General features: G+C 43.5%; 1 long non-coding RNA gene across 2 annotated transcripts in view; it reads right to left on the bottom strand.

Annotated features, from left to right (window-relative positions):
- Positions 1-15,262: 15,262 nt before the first annotated feature.
- The window catches only part of LOC308581370, a 97,126-nt gene continuing 94,387 nt past the window's right edge, over positions 15,263-18,001 (bottom strand). For both annotated transcript variants that reach the window (XR_014005017.1, XR_014005018.1), the window contains exons 2-3: positions 16,449-16,579; positions 15,263-15,476 (exon numbers count right to left, since the gene is read on the bottom strand). This is a non-coding gene — a long non-coding RNA (uncharacterized lncRNA). The remainder of the gene's footprint in view (positions 15,477-16,448; positions 16,580-18,001) is intronic.

Raw genomic sequence — 18,001 nt, forward strand, 5'->3', positions numbered from 1 at the left:
TGTTAGCAGTAGTCGTCATAAGTCAATAGGCTCATGTTGGAAATATTCAAGAGTGATCAAGCCACCACATATTTCAAGACAGCCAGGACTACCTTCTTCCATGAGGATGCATTGAAAACTCCTGAATCCACCCACTGATACCCTCTTGGCAAGCTTTAATAAATAAAGCCGGGCAACGGTTGGGAGATCACATGCATGGGACCACAATAAGATTGTGAAAGGAAGTAGTAATGAATGATGAAAGTGAATGTATAACAAGGATAGAGAGTCCCTACAGTCCTATCCATTTTATAATCTGATGGACTTGTTAATGAAGATGTCCATTTCACTGAACTGAACTGGTGTAAATCAATATTGTCTTTAAATGCTGGCTGTGGATTGCACTGTTGGCATTACAGGAAACTTTTACACATACATAGATTAAAAGGCCCATCAGTGAGTTTTAACAATCATGTTTTTCCCCCCAGTGGTTCAAAGAGCAATAGAACCTCAACAGGTTCCACATCTTCAAGAATCTGCCCCAAACTCCACTAACACCTGCAGTAAAACACACTGTTCTTGAATGTATAATGGATTGTTACATACTGGACCCCGTAGATAACACTGATGTTAATAGGCTTCCTCAGCCCAACTATGTATGATTGAAGTTCTTCCAGGGAAGGAGCAATCTTCAAGGTCTATAACAGATTTCTCTGTCCTGACTCTTCCAACACTCAGCGTCATTGAAAGCTGAGTTGAATTGAATCTCTAGTTCGCTGCTACTATATTACTAAGCTAAAGCCAGATATTATTGCTACTGTATAAATCCAATGGACCAGTCAGCTGATTGGGCTATCTCATGAACCCGAACTTCTATTAGCTCATGTGAGTATCTCATGGCTTATCTCGGTGTTAGAGACCTCCATTGGATGCCAATGAATCTATCTTCCAGTGTTGGGAATTCCTGCTGCTTCCGTTTCTGAGCCAGAAGTGTTCTTGCAGCCCTTGTGGCATACATAAACATGTATACCTCTCTTTTATGTATTTCTTCACCAATTAAACCTAATAAAAATGCCTCTTTTTTAATTGAACTTATATTTCAAAACCTTTTTAAACTCATTATATATTATATCCCAGAAGGCTTCCACTTTGGAGCATGTCCACCACATATGGAGGAAATTCTTCTCCTTACACTTCCAACATTTTTTGTCTTGATTTCTATACATTTTAGCAAGTTTGGCAGGTGTGATATACCATCGGTACATCATCTTAAATACATTTTCTTTGAGTGACACACGTGCTGTAAATTTGATTTAGTCCTGGGCCCACCTAATCATAACGCTAGATATGCTATAGTTTCTTGGACTTTACTGAAGTTAATGTTTCCTCAAGTTTAGAAGGGCCCAGATTGAGAGTCTCATCTTTGAGTTCTCACAAACATGTTTTGCTTTGGCTCTGCAGCTGCCCATTGAGTCACACAACGATTCCTGGGAGTTGCAGAGGGGGTGGACCTTCTTAACCCTATAATTATCAAAATCATGGTGATTTGCTTATCTAGTCCAGGGATGTCCCCAACGATGGCCTTGGAGTCCACAAATAACAAAACATCAGAATCACAGGCAGCATCAGATAACTTATTGTCACAAGCCTGAAAGAAGAACTGGGTCATAAATATCAGAAGCCGGACCTGGGAGATTTGGGGCTGGCAGGGTTTGTTTCTATGGGAGGTTTCCTTTTTCTACCTTTGCTTCTGAAGCTGCTGTAGGAGTCCAGCTGTGCTTCTAATGTGACTGCTGTCACAAGAGTGTATGATTCTTGCAGGCATAGCCAGGATGATATTTCTGCTGCTGCTGTTTCTGCTGCTAATGCCCCATGGAGCCAGTAGGATGCTGAAAGCAAAATGCCCATTGAACCGAAATATAGGAACTGATCCGTTGAATTATTACAGGCCAGGAGACCACCTCATTAGTCAGGTCATATTTCCAAATGGTTTTATAACTTACCCAATCAACTTTTCACGGCATCCCAAAAACACTGCTAAGACGTAAGTGACTTTATGTTACCCAGTCTGCATTCACACTTATTGCTGTTTTCCAGAGACAGCATCTAGTTTCTGGCCATGCCTGATATAATAATAATAATAATAATAATAATAATAATAATAATAATAATAATAATAATAATAATAATAATAATAATAATAATTTATTATTTATACCCCGCCCATCTGGCTGGGCCTCCCCGGCCACTCTGGGCGGCTTCCATAAAAACCAAAAATACAATAAAATATCACCCGTTAAAAACTTCCCTGAACAGGGCTGCCTTAAGATGTCTCCTGAATGTCAGGTAGTTGATTAAACCTTCTCCCTCCATTGCCCCTCTATTGCCTTCCGAAGAAGATTTGGGGATTGAGAGTCAGCATTCAAGTACCTAGTGACCCCTTGGCATCCTGCAAACAAAGACGTTATTTTTGAACCCTTTCCCTATTTTGGGCTTCAGTTTTCCAGAGATAGGATCTAGTTTCTGGCCATGCCCCTTAGTATCCTGCAAACAAAGACGTTATTTTTGAACCCTTTCCCTATTTTGGGCTTCAGTTTCATTAATGCAGCTAAAGCACAGTTGATCATCTCATGTATCATTTTGTATTTTTATGGGGAAAGGGTGTTTCTTCCTAGTCAAGTATTATCAGCTTTGACAGCTCCCTCTATTCCTTTATTCCCAACAGAACTGTCTAAATTAAATGTCCCTGGTGGTCTTGGGTGTATTTGGATTACAACATATCTTAAATAAGTTCTAAACCCACGGTGCAATCTTGCATTTGCAGATCAAAGAATGTGTAAAAATCGGAATGTAAGGATACCACCACCTTCCCTTCAAACTCTCTGAAACGCTCAAATCAGTATAGGAACCTTACCAAGTAGTTCCACCACCCTCAGAAGTTAAGGTGGGAAGCCCAAGAGAGGACATTTCTCTCTTTCATATCTTCTCATCCTCTAAGTAGTTCCTGACAAAGATTCTGCTCCTTCCTAGCTGCAGAGTTTGCCCCAATAGATATAAAACCAGCAAGCTCTTCTTCTGTTCGTACAGAGCAAGGAATGTTGCAAGTTGTTTTCATTTAATGGGGAATGGGAGGCTAAAATGATTTTTCGTGTATTCATTTATTTGCAGTTGGTCAGCATGGGACGCCACAGCATTCCTCTCCATCTTGTTTGCAACCCAGGAGATCACCCGGCATCTTAAGCATTTAGCCAATGTCACCCTGGGCTATAGCATCTATGAGGCCGCTTTTGATGTCAGGACAACTGCTGATGCCATGCTAGACAGTATTCCAAACTACAGCTGTGGAAGACAGAATAACGTGTTGGCTGTTTTTGAAGCAACTTCTGAAATCTCCCACCAAATTTCAAGCATGTTGGGCATCTACAAAATGGCCCAGGTAGGAATTGGAAGGGAAAAGATCAATTGTGTTTAATTCCTCTCTGCTGTCTCTCCAGAAGTGGTGAGGAACCCCTTCATGCACCCAGATGTTTCTTAACTGCAAAGCCAACCATCTGGCCATTAGCCATGCTTGTATGGACAGATGGAAGTTTTACTTCAGCAATATCTTAAGGGCCAAATTTTCCAGGGAGCGCAAAAGAGTAGCACCCAAAAAGAGAGACCAAAGAGGGAAATCACATTGCAAGAAAGTGGAAAGAGAGTTAGAAAACCCTCAGCCACATCCTAACTCCCTCCCCGGTTTGTCAATAAGAAGATGTGGTTGAAAGTAGCCCCTGGCTCCTAATGAGTTTCTTGTTTCTCAGATGTCTGACAGCTAACTGAACACAGAAGTTTAAGTACTTGCACTCCTCCAAACTGTGCAGCTGCTTACCTACTGCCTCTCCTTCTGTGTAGTGCCCCATTGTGACTCTAGGAAGAGGTTTGGGTGCCATGACCCTACAAGGCCCAGATGCCCTGCTCTGCCCCAGTGTCCATTGGAGCCACTTCCTTCTCTGTAAACTCCAGGTCCTCTTCTGAGCATGATTCCTCCAACAAAGGCATGGCATACATGCAGAAGCATCTGGTTAGCTACTGTGAGTAGATGGCCCTTGGCCTGATCATGCAATGAGGCCTTGCTTGTGTATTCCTGAAAACATGACACCAATCCTTTTCTTACTAGATCAGTTTTGGCTCTGCTGCTCAGGATCTGGATGACAAAACCCAGTTCCCTTTTGTCTACCGGATAGTCCCCAAAGAAGAAACCCAGCACTTGGGGATTATCAAGTTGTTGCTACATTTTGGGTGGACGTGGATCGGTCTCTTTGTTCCAAACAATGAAAATGGAGAAAGGTTCCTGAGTGTCTTCACCCTTCTGCTCATCCGCCATGGGATTTGTGTTGCTTTCTTGGAAAAATTTCATATTTCAACCCTGGATCAAATGTCATCCTTACATTGTAAACCATCTGATTTGAGACAAGTCAAGGTGTTTGTTTATTATGGGGACTCTGAGCACAGAATTTGTCCAATCATGATGTTACAAAGAATTCATGAAGTCAGGAAATCTCAGGGGATAGTCTGGATCACAACAGATCTTCTGGACATTGATGTGATGTTGTTTGGTGGCACAGATAACTTCCAGCCTGCCCAAGGTTCTTTGTCCTTTGTAATGAATACCGAAAAAAGGACAGAACAGGGTTACTATACTCGACTTTCATTTGAAGCTAGAGCTGCAGCTGCAGAGTTTTTCAAAAGAGTATTCAGTTGTACATGTTCAAACAATGTGCTGCCCGTGGAGGGCTGGACAAGGTGCACAGAAATGGAACAACAGGAAAGTTTGTCCAAGGAGGAGATGGAGGCAATCTGGTCTCAAGACCACTACAGGACTTACTACGGCATCCAGTCTGTGGCCCAAGCCTTAAATGTCGCATATTCATCCAGATTCAAATGGATGTTAATGGCAGGTGGAGGAAACAGATTGGAACTTCAAAAGTTGCAGCCATGGCAGGTCTGTCCTCTCCCCTGTTTTGTAAATACCTTCTGGAATCCGTTTCAGATTTTATATTCTTTACTTCATTGTTATTGTTAAATATGTTTAGATTTCCTATGCCCTGTCTTTAGTAGGACATGTTAATAAGTTTTTTTTTCATTATTCATCTATTTTTGTGGTCCTAAGATACTTTGAAAATTGATTAAAGTTATTTTTTAAAAAGATAATTTGGGAAAGTTAGGGGGAATCTTTCAAAGCACAAAATAAGCTATGAAAAATTGTTAAGGAGCATTCTCTTACATAACGCTTGATTGATTGATTGATTGATTGATTGATTGATTACTATATTTAGTTCATAACATTTATATACAGTATTGCTTGACTCCTGAAAAAAACCTCAAACCACTTTACAAAAAAGTTAAAATGAAAAGAAATTCACTAAAGAAAACCCTTATTTAAAACACAGAAAGTTGAACTCACAATAGGATGTTAGGATATTTCCGTTCCACCTTAAAAGGGAGCAGTCTTTGAGAGTCACAGAGTCTGCGCATGTCCTGTTCACAGGATGTTTATGTTCTGATATTCCTTTCGGTTTTGCCAGTTGGCCAGAGATGCTGACACAGAACGGTCATGTTTTTCTTTGTTCTGTTCTACGCTAAATAAAGTCTGTAAATTATGCTCTTCTGCGGCGCAAGCTTTCTGCTGTGTTTCTGCTGATAAACAGTGTGCACGAGCCCCGGAATGCAGCCTATCTATTTCCAGAATGGCTTCGTGTCGCTAACTGCTGGATCTGCCTGTCTACGGGAGATCGATGGACGTCCGGCACCCGGCTTGGGGCCATAATGGGCTCTATCTCCCTGGCAGTTTCCCAACAACAAGGTTTCGGGCCCAGATTCACAGCACCTACAGGAGAGTAAATGCTGCAACAGACTGCGTTTAAGAGGTACGGTGGGGAAAGCGAAAGAAAGGGACGCTTTTCTGTTTTACCTCGGCAAGGAGCCTTTGAACTCCGGCAGGGCTTAATTGGCCTGGGAGCCGAGCCAGAGAGTTCGTGATTAATGGCTGCCAAGATAAGGAGTCTTTGAAGTTAAAAAAGGCTCACGGCTCAAATAAAAGCTGGAATGGAGTTTTTCCAAGCTTCTGGAGATGCTCAGTGTCCTAAGTTAAATGCGGAAAATTATGAAACCTGGGCAAAATGGTGTGAAAGTTTGCTGCGTCAGTTTGGGGTGTGGCATACCGTGAGTGAGGCCCCCCCAGTTCCTCTGACAGAGAGATGGAAAGCCTCTGATTCGAAGGCGATAGACGTAATAGTCTTATCCGTATCTCTTGAGGAAATTAAGACGCTGGCTGGCAACACCACTGCACGTGGAATGTGGTATGCTTTGATGAAAGCTCACAAGCCAGTAATCCCAGCCCAGAGTTTGACTGCATCGGAGGTCCTAGCTGTTTCCCAGAATGCGAGTGAGTGCAGAGATGCTGAGGGCACCGGTTGCAAGCTGCAGGGGGAGCTGACCGTCACGTCATCCCAGGCAGCATACCAGCCTCCAGGGGGAGCCAAGGAGTCGGCAGCTGAGAGCTCTGTTTCTCATGGGAACCAAGGTCAACGCCTTTGCAGAGGCCGGAAAGGCAAAGGTAAACATAAGCAGCCGCCTGCAGATGGCCAGGAGCAGAGGGAGGGTGAAGAGCCCGCGCCAGGGAAAAACAAAGCGTTGTTTGCTGGCACAGCTTCACCAAAGGCTAAAGGCACGTCTGCTGACCAGAAGCAGGGGGGCAAGCTGCAAAAGCCCATGCCAGTGGAAAGCAAGGTTTTGCTTGCTGGCACAGCTTCACCAAAGGCTAAAGGCACGTCAGCTGGCCAGGAGCAGCAGGGGGGCAAGCTGCAAAAGCCCACACCGGTGCAAAACAAGGGTTTGCTTGCTGTAAAGACTGCTCCAACAGCCAAAGGCAGCTTTGTTGTTGATTCAGGCTGTACCCGCCACATCTCGAAGGATCGGCACCTCTTTATCTCCTTCAAGCCTCAGGAAGGTGAGATCCACCTGGCTGATGGAAGGACGTTGCAAATTGCAGGAGAAGGGACTGTGAAACTTGCAAGTTTGCACACAACCATCAGCGGTGTACTTTTTGTTCCAGGAGCGGCGAGCAACTTGCTTAGCGTCCCACAGCTTACTGGGCGTGGTTTTCAGATTTCCTTCAAGAGGAGCGTCTGTGTCATCAGTAAAGGCAAAGAGGACTATTTGCATGCAAAGTTTATGGATGGTTTGTTCCATATAACTTATGATGACACTGCTGTTGTATCTAATGCTGATTCTTGTTGTGTTGCACAAACTAACAAAGTTCTTCATGCAGGTTGCATTCACGATGCGCATCGAAGATTTGGTCACCTCTCTTGGAAGGCACTGGCCAAGATGCCAGAGGTGGTTGAGGGTTTGAACATCAAACCCTGTAAATTTCACATGAAATGTGTATCTTGTGCAGAGAACAAGGTGAAGGTTGCTCTAAAAGGCAAGGAGTCTAGCAGGCAGGCTTCCAAACCCTACCAGCTAGTGCATGCGGACCTGGTTGGGCCACTTGCGCCCTCTATAGGAGGAGCAAGGTACTTCATGATTCTGATTGATTCTTTTACCAGGTACATTCATGTGTTTTTGCTCGAACAGAAATCGCAAGCGTTTCCGAAGTTTAAGGCATTCTGTGCTTGGTTGGAGAATGTGCATGGTAAACGTATTTCCTGTTTGTTTACTGATCGGGGCAGGGAGTTTACTTCTCAGCAGTTTGAAGCTTTCCTGACTGAGAAGGGAATCCAGCATGACATGTCAACGCCCAGATCGCCATGGATGAATGGGCTTGCGGAGAGAGCAAATCATACATTGCTGCAAGGAATCAAAACCTTGTTGCATGATGCCAATCTCCCTGATAAGTTTTGGGGGGAGGCTCTGGGGAATTTGGTTTATACCGTTAATCGCAGATTGTCATCACCCATTGGCTGTACCCCCTATGAGAAGATGTTTGGCAAGAAACCCAACATCAAGCACATGAGAATCTTTGGTTCTGACATGTGGGTACGCACACAACAAACCAACAAGCTTGGGAAGCGTGGGGCACATGGTTTGTTCATGGGGTACGAAAAAGGTGCTTACAGGGTGTGGATGACTAACTCTAAGTCCATTAAGTTCACAAGGAGTGTTGAGTACAATCCTAAGTGGGGGGAAAATGTGGGAATTTTCCAGAGTTACCCAGAGGAGGATGAAGGTGATGTCAAGCAAGCAGCTAAAGCTGAGGAAGCTGCTGAAGATGATGAGGATGATGATGATGATGATCAGAGTTCGGATTCCAGTTCAGTGGGCGGCGCTGCTGCTGCTGCTGGTGTCAGTGACAGTGATGACACAGCAGACTACAAGAGCGCACAGGCCTCAGTCAGACCATCTGATGCGTCTGACAATGAACTGGAAGAACCACTGTTCACCATTGGTCACTTTTCTCCTAAGAAAGAGGAGATGAGTCAAGAAGACTTGCGTCTAGTACGCAGATCTGAAAGGGCGACCAAGGGCAGACCTCCAAAGAGGTATGCTGATGAGTTTGCTAAGACAGCAACTGCTGTTCTTAGTAGCTCAGAGAAGGTATGGGAACCTTCAAGCTTCAAAGAGGTTCAGGAGTTAACCTCTAAAGATGCTGAGCCTTGGCTTAATGCCATGAAGGCTGAAGTTGATTCCTTGAACAGGAACCAAACTTGGGAACTGGTACCAGTAGTCCCAGGAATGAGACTGGTTGGCAGCAAATGGGTCTTCAAGGCCAAGACAGACCAGAATGGCAAGGTAGTCAGACACAAAGCCAGATTGGTTGCCAGAGGTTTTTCACAGGTACCAGGACAGGATTACCACGAGACCTACTCTCCCACAGTCAAATATGAGAGCATTCGGCTGATGCTCAAGATCGCTGCGGAGGAGAAACTGCATGTTTCCCACCATGACATTAATACAGCTTTTTTGTACGGGGTTTTGGGGGAGGAGCTGTACATGCTTCCACCTGATGGGATGGAGATACAGAAGGGAATGGTCTGTAAACTGCGGAAATCCTTATATGGTCTCAAGCAGAGTGCCAGGTGTTGGAACACAAAACTCACTGAGACATTGCTTTCTCTAGGTTTTCACCAGGGAAAAGCTGATCCATGTGTGTTTGTCAAGGAGGAGGGGCAAAACAAACTGTATTGTTTATGTTTTGTTGATGATCTTCTGATGTTTTGGAAGAATCAGGCTTTTTATCAAAGCACCCTAGCTCAGCTGAAGGAGCACTTTGACATGAAGGATCTTGGTGAGGTATCCAACTATCTTTCTCTGCAGGTGGAGAAGGACCATGTAGGTAATTTTCTGGTACACCAAACACAGAAAATTGCTGATGTATTAACCAGGTTGAATTTGGTTGATGCAAACCCAGCAGACACACCGATGGTGACAGGTTACCAGGTAGATAGTACTGCTGAAGCGTTTTCTGACACAACGCTGTACAGATGCATTCTAGGCAAACTGAATTTCATTGCCAGATGTTCAAGACCTGACATAGCTGTAAGCTGTAATCTGTTTAGCAGACATGCCAACAATCCTACGGTTCAGGATTGGAAAGCTCTGAAGCGCATAGCCCGCTATTTGAAAGGGACTATGCACTACAGGCTGAGGTTCACCAGTCAGAAGACTGGAGGTCTTGAAATCTTTGCAGATGCAAGTTTTGGAAGTGACACCACGGATGGTACAAGCACTTCTGGTGTGTGCTACATGTACAACCACTGCCTGTTTGACTGGTTGTGCAAGAAGCAGACAACAGTGAGCCTAAGTTCCTGTGAAGCAGAACTCAATGCTCTGTCATTTTCACTCATGGATTGTGAATGATTGATGCAACTGTTTAAGGACATCAGAGTGTCTGTGAAATGTCCTATACAAGTGTATCAAGACAATAGATCGTGTTTGGCTTTGCTGAACTCCGAGAGTTGCAAGCAGAGAACCAAGTACTTGCAGATTAAGCTACATCGTGCAAGAGAGTGTATTCAGAAAGGACTTATTCAGGTGTCCTACATGCCAGGAAATGAAATTCCTGCTGATCTGTTGTCTAAGGTTGTTAACAGAGAACAACATAAGGTTTATGTACAAAGGTTGCAATTGGGTGAACCACAGGTACAACAGGTTACACGGAAAGGGGGAGGATGTTAGGATATTTCCGTTCCACCTTAAAAGGGAGCAGGCTTTGAGAGTCACAGAGTCTGCGCATGTCCTGTTCACAGGATGTTTATGTTCTGATATTCCTTTCGGTTTTGCCAGTTGGCCAGAGATGCTGACACAGAACGGTCATGTTTTTCTTTGTTCTGTTCTACGCTAAATAAAGTCTGTAAATTATGCTCTTCTGCGGCGCAAGCTTTCTGCTGTGTTTCTGCTGATAAACAGTGTGCACGACCCCCGGAATGCAGCCTATCTATTTCCAGAATGGCTTCGTGTCGCTAACTGCTGGATCTGCCTGTCTACGGGAGATCGATGGACGTCTGGCACCCGGCTTGGGGCCATAATGGGCTCTATCTCCCTGGCAGTTTCCCAACATAGGATAGGTTAAAGCCAATTAAAAGGCATGTTAGCTTTCTACAGTTCCCAAGTGCTTGCTAGGATGTGTCCTCTATATGTGTTTATTTGAGTCATATGTCCAGTTAATTTATAACCTGATAAAGGACCAGCTGTAATGACCAAAAGGTTGTTATCTTTAGCTGACACGAGGCCTCAATGTCCTTGATTTAGGACCCTTCTCTCAAAACTGGTAAGATGTCTGGAATCTTACTCAATTATCTAAGAAAAACAAGACTATGCCCCACAAAATATCCAAAGTCATGAAAAGCTTTGCTCAATCATATACCCAGGAAACATCTTGCAATTATTTTGCTTAAACATACTTTACTCTCATCTCTTATGGAGTTTGCACCCAAGCCTGCTGTTTTCTCACACAATCCGAATATCACGTTTCCTAAATGCTGGTGTTTTCTCTGCCATTCTAGCTTCACACTTTCTTGAGAGAAATTTGGCTTTCCAATTCATCCATAGGAGGGATGTATTCTGATCAGAATGGGGAGCTGACTGCCAACTTTGATATCGTGAACTGGGTCGTATTTCCCAATAGATCTCACAGCAGAAAGAAAGTTGGGAGCATCGAGGGACAGGCATCCTCCGGCATAAAATTCTCCATTAAAGCGGAAGCCATTATGTGGCCTGGGAACTTCAGCAAGGTCATTGCATTTATCTGTTTATTTATCGTACTTATATCCCACCTTTTGTCTATGGAGCTTCATGGCTACCTGGGAATTGAACCTTAGTCTCCTGGGTTCTCATCCAACTCTCTAACAACTATGACACAACTGGCCCTCGTTCCCTTGCTGTGACATCTGTTAAGTTCTGATAATTTTCTGATAGGGGCCATTTTCAGTTTAACCCTAAGTGGGCCTTGTGCAGAGAGAGACCCACTCCTGGTTGTGTACACCGCTGCTGTTTTCCCTCTCTGTTTTCCCTTCTCTTTTTTGCATTGCAAATCAGATGGAGAGGGGCAAAGAGAGGCTGCTCTTAAGCTTGCATTTTCATCTATCCTTCTGAGTGGATGAAACAAGGACATCAATGGGCCAAAAGTTGGCAGTGTGGCCCTAGCTGCCATGTGGGCTTTATCAGCTGCCCAATAAAAGCACAATAATACGCTTCATAGTGTATGGCTGCCATTCCTCCGGGTTCTCATGGACACATCCGGGAATTGGCTACAGAAATGGCACCCAGACACAGCTTTTTGCTGAAACAGCAAAATGCCATGGAAAACCCAAATGTATGACAAGCAGAGTGATTTAAAAAAAATGATTAAAAATTCAAAGAAAAGCCAAAAAAACATTTAGAAAGGGAAAAAATAAAGATCAACAACTTTGTCCGAAATATGGCAACCTTTTCACAGTGACAAAAAAAGAACAATAAATCTCAAATGGGGTATAAAGGCCATACTTTGTTTAATCCTTTGTGTTCAACAATATTTGTGTTCAACAATTAAAAATGAAATTTTATGTCATAAAGAAAATGAGCTCTCCACAGTTCTACCAAATTTGAAAGGGTCTCACTCCCATTTTAAAGCTTTCTAACCTGGTCTCAGTATTCTAAAAATGATTTTTATGTGAGCATATTTTTAGCCAGGGCCTTCAGATGATGTCTGTAATTTATGCTGATCTCCTTGGGTGGTCCTTTTCCTTCTTTTTAGGTCGTGCCTCGTTCAAGATGCACTGAAAGCTGTCACCCTGGATATGCCAGAGTGGCTAAAGAAGGGGAGGCCGTTTGCTGCTATGATTGTGCTCCTTGTGCAGAAGGGACCATCTCCATTGAGGAAGGTGGGTAACTCCAGAGGAAAGGGAGAGGCAAGATTTCATGGTATTCCAGGGGTAACACAGGGTTCATGCTCCTTTGGAGAACTGAAGACTCAGGGGGGACAGCTGTAGCTTTAAGAAATATGATTTATTCACATATTTACACCTTCAGTCTGCATGGAGGAAGTCCAGATCTTAGCACATGATCAAGAGCGACTTTTTACAATAGCAGTACAGTTTACTTGAGTGGAAGAAATCTCTCCCAACCAATTTTCAGGCAGCCTAGCCAAAAAGGGCACCTCCTTGTTCTCTACCTTTTTCTTCCCAGCACATCTTGCTAAAGACTGTATTTTCCTGACACCTCAAACGCACACACCATCACCATGGCAACCTCTGTCAGAAAACAGACAGGTATGAGTGTAAGAATTTTGTTAGTCATTCTGAAGTCATTCTTCTTCTCTTCAGATGCAGGGATTTGCACCAGATGCCCAGAAGATCAGCATGCAAATCAAGCGCGAGACAAATGTGTCCCCAAGACTATAACATTTCTCACTTATGAAGAACCCTTGGGGATTGTCCTGGTTTCCTTTGCTCTCTTCTTGTCCTTGACCACTGGCATTGTGAAAGGAATCTTCATTAAATACAAGGAAACTCCCATAGTCAAAGCTAACAATCGAGACTTATCCTATATCCTCCTCAGCTCTCTCCTGCTTTCCTTTTTGTCCTCCTTCCTCTTCATCGGCCAGCCAAGGAAGGTGACCTGCCTCCTCCGACAAACAGCCTTCAGCATCATCTTCTCAGTTGCTCTCTCTTCTGTTTTGGCAAAAACCATCACTGTGGTGCTGGCCTTCTTGGCCACAAAGCCAGGGAACAAGGTGAGGAGATGGCTGGGGAAGAGTCTAGCCAACTCCATTGTCCTTTCCTGTTCCAGTATGCAGGTTGTCATCTGCACCATCTGGCTTGGATTCTCCCCACCCTTCCCAGACTCCGACATGCACTCCCAAGCTGCAGAGATCATCCTTCTATGCAATGAGGGATCTGTTGCCATGTTCTACACTGTCCTTGGTTACATGGGCTTCCTGGCTGCCATCTGCTTCACTGTGGCTTTTCTAGCCAGAAAGCTTCCCGGGTCCTTCAATGAAGCCAGGCTGATCACCTTCAGCATGCTGGTCTTCTGCAGTGTTTGGATGTCTTTTGTGCCCACCTACCTGAGCACCAAAGGGAAGTTCATGGTTGCTGTGCAGGTCTTCTCTATGTTGGCCTCCAGTGCTGGGCTTCTGGGCTGCATCTTCCTTCCCAAGTGCTATATTATCATCCTCAGGCCAGATCTGAACACAAAGGCACATCTAACTACAAAAAGTGATGGTGGTAGTTTCTAAGTCTTAGCTTCTTTGAAGATTCTTGGTTTCACATAAAATACTATGTTGTTAACGTGGACCAAACACTGCTATCAGGATGCTGTCAGCAGCTTCCAGCTGGTTGCCCAGGAAAGTATAAAGACTTTGGTCATCTTGGTCTTCCTTTAACAGCACTTTACTCTCCTACTTTTAAGGCTTGCCAGGTTCTAGGAGATGGAGGGTCGTGGTTGCTTTCTAATGACATCGTATCAACCAGCTGCCGCTCCACTTCTGCCGACTCCTCCTCCTCTCCCATTATTTCCCAACTATTCCCCTCATTTGCATCTGAGCTGTGACCTCCCACAAACCACTGTTCATCAGTTGCATATTCCTGCATTGCAGAAGGTTGGACTAGATGATTCTCAGGATCCCTTCCAACTCGACGATTTGACAATTCTATTGCAAGCAGTGACAGTCCTATCAGAAGATCCTTGAGAAATGGAACACCAGGTTCACCCAGCAGGATCATCCGCAGACACCGGAACACCTGATGATCCTTCAGTCTCTTTTCAGTTTCACGTTTGATAGTTGTAGTGAGTAGCTTTGTACTGTAAGTGGCGAAGAACCTCCTCCCAACCCGTTTTCGCTGCAAACGAATAGCCACTTACTGAATTTAACATTTATGTTAATAGCCTTCCTTAGCCCAACTATGTATGATTGAAATTCTTCCAGGGAAGGAGCAAACTTCAAAGTCTAGAACAGATTTCTCTGTCCTGACTCTTCTAACATTCAGCTTCATTGGAAGCAGAATTGAATTGAATTTCTAGTTGGCTGCTTGTATATTGCTTAGCTAAAGCCAGATATTATTGCTGCTGTCTAAATCCAATGGACCAGTCAGCTGATTGGGCTATCTCATAAACCCGAACTTCTATTAGCTCATGTGAGTATCTCATGGCTTATCTCTGTGTTAGAGACCTCCATTGGATGCCGATGAATCTATAGTTCTGAGGCAGTGTGGTGTAGTGATCAGGGAGTTGGACAGGGGCCTAGGACACAAGGGTTTAAATTTCCACTTAAAGTCCAAACTTCTAGTATTATTACTGGGAAGGAGGAAAACTTTTCCTATCCATATTATCCACACCATGAAGGACTTTATACACCTCTATCAAGTCCTGCCTTGCTGGTCTTGGTCCATCATAGCTATTCTATAGTTCCCTGGACTTGAGAGTCACATCATTGAGTTCTCACAAACACGTTTTGCTTCAGCTATTCTATGGTTTGTTTGTTTGTTTGTTTCTTTCTTTCTTTCTTTCTTTCTTTCTTTCTTTCTTTTAAATAATTTTTATTAGATTTTCCACTTAAATCATATTCACATTTTTTTACATACTTCTATAACTTAATATATTACTCTGTAAGAGCATCAACATCCTTCCCTCCCTCTTTTTGACTTCCACATATCTTTCCATATTTTTCACATTTCTATAATCACTTATTTACCCTTTGTCAAATTATATTATTTCACCTTCTTGTCGGTAAATCAGCCCCTTATATTTACATTACAAAACATTTCAATTCAGGACTACAAACGTTTTCAAATGTTTACAATTTTCTTTCATATAAAATATAAATTTGTTCCAGTCCTTTTGAAACAGTACGTCACACTGATTCCGGATCTTCCCTGTCAACTTGGCCATCTCTACATACTCCACCATCTTGACCTGCCAATCTTCCAGTGTTGGGAGTTCCTGCTGCTTCCGTTTCTGAGCCAGACGTGTTCTTGCAACCCTTGTGGCCTACATAAACATGTTTACCTCTCTTTTATGTATTTCTTCACCAATTAAACCTAATAAAAATGCCTCTGTTTTTTTATTGAACTTATATTTCAAAACCTTTTTTGACTCATTATATATTATATCCCAGAAGGCTTTCACTTGGAGCAAGTCCACCACATATGGAGGAAATTCTTCTCCTTACACTTCCAACAATTTTTGTCTTGATTAATATAGATTTTAGCAAGATTGGCAGGTGTGATATACCATCGGTACATCATCTTAAATACATTTTCTTTACACACATGCTGCAAATTTGATTTAGTCCACAGTTTTCCCCACCTTTCAGAATCAGTCAGATCCTGGGCCCACCTAATCATAACGCTAGATATGCTATAGTTTCTTGGACTTTACTGAAGTTAATGTTTCCTCAAGTTTAGCAGGGCCCAGATTGAGAGTCCCATCTTTGAGTTCTCACAAACATGTTTTGCTCTGGCTCTGCAGATGCCCATTGAGTCACACACCGATTCCAGGGAGTTGCAGAGGAGGTGGACCTTCTTAACCCTATAATTATCAAAATCATGGTGATTTGCTTATCTAGTCCAGGGATTTCCCCAACGATGGCCTTGGAGTCCACAAATAACAAAACATCAGAATCACAGGCAGCATCAGATAACTTATTGTCACAAGCCTGAATGAAGAACTGGGTCATAAATATCAGAAGCCGGACCTGAGAGATTTGGGGCTGGCAGGGCTTGTTTCTATGGGAGGTTTCCTTTTTCTACCTCTGCTTCTGAAGCTACTGTAGGAGTCCAGCTGTGCTTCTAATGTAACTGCTGTCACAAGAGTGTATGATTCTTGCAGGCATAGCCAGGATGATATTTCTGCTGCTGCTGTTTCTGCTGCTAATGCCCCATGGAGCCAGTAGGATGCTGAAAGCAAAATGCCCATTGAACCGAAATATAGGAACTGATCCGTTGAATTATTACAGGCCAGGAGACCACCTCATTAGTCAGGTCATATTTCCAAATGGTTTTATAACTTACCCAATCAACTTTTCACGGCATCCCAAAAACACTGTTATGACGTAAGTGACTTTACGTTACCCAGTCTGCATTCACATTTATTGCTGTTTTCCAGAGGCAGCATCTAGTTTCTGGCCATGCCCCTTGGTATCCTGCAAACAAAGAGGTTGTTTCAGAACCCTTTCCCTATTTGGGGCTTCAGTTTCATTAATGCAGCTAAAGCATAGTTGATCATCTCTTGAAAAAGGGTGTTTCTTCCTAGTCAAGTATTAACAGCTTTGACAGCTTCCTCTATTCCTTTATTCCCAACAAACTGTCTAAATTAAATGTCCCTGGTGTGTTGGGTGTATGTGGATTACAACGTATCTTAAATAAGTTCTTAATCCACGGTGCAATCTTGCATTTGTGGGTCAAAGAATGTGTAAAAATTGGAATGTAAGGATACCACAACCTTCCCTTCAAACTCTCTGAAATGTTCAAATCAGTATAGGAACCTTTACTAGGTGTTCCACGAGACTCAGAAGTTAAGGTGAGTAACCCAAGATAGGGCATTTCTCTCTTTCATATCTTCTCATCCTGTAAATAGTTCTTGCCAACTTAAGGAACTCTAAATAAGCATTTCAATCTAATTCACCCCAGCTCAAGCTCTCCTAAAGGCTACTCCTTTCTTTGTTGGTGGATCTGGGCAAGATTCTGCTCCTTCCAAGCTGCAGAGTTTCCCGTTAGATATAACTTGTATAGAGCAAGGAGTTGTTTTCATTTAATGGAGAATGGAAGCTAAAACGATTTTTCGTTTATTCATTTATTTGCAGTTGGTCAGCAAAGGACACCTCACCCGTCCTGTCCATCTTGTTTGCAACCCAGGAAATCACCCGGCATCTTAAGCATTTAGCCAATGTCACCCTGGGCTATAGCATCTATGAGGCCGCTTTTGATGTCAGGACAACTGCTGATGCCATGCTAGACAGTATTCCAAACTACAGCTGTGGAAGACAGAATAAGGTGTTGGCTGTTTTTGAAGCAACTTCTTCTGAAATCCCCCACCTTATTTCAAGCATGTTGGGCATCTACAAAATGCCCCAGGTAAGAATTGGAAGGGAAGAGATCTGTTGTGTTTAATTCCTCTCTGCAGTCTCTCTAGCAGTGGTGAGGAACCCCTTCATGCCCCCAGAAGTTTCTAAACTGCAAAGCCAACCATCTGGCCATTAGCCATGCTTGTACAGACTGATGGAAGTTGTACTTCAGCAATATCCAAGGGCCAAATTTTCCAGGGAACACAAAAGAGTAGCACACAAAAAGAGAGGCCAAAGGGGGGGGGGGATCACTTTGCAATAAAGTGGAAAGCGAGTTAGAAAACCCTCAGCCACTTCCTATCTCCCTCCCAGAGAGCCAGTGTGGTGTAGTGGTTAAGAGCGGTGGACTCGTAATCTGGTGAACCGGGTTCGCGTCTCCGCTCCTCCACATGCAGTTGCTGGGTGACCTTGGGCTAGTCACACTTCTTTGAAGTCTCTCAGCCCCACTCACCTCACAGAGTGTTTGTTGTGGGGGAAGAAGGGAAAGGAGAATGTTAGCCG

Source organism: Podarcis bocagei (genome assembly GCF_964188305.1).
Source record: "Podarcis bocagei genome assembly, chromosome: 2".
Lineage (NCBI taxonomy): Eukaryota > Metazoa > Chordata > Lepidosauria > Squamata > Lacertidae > Podarcis > Podarcis bocagei.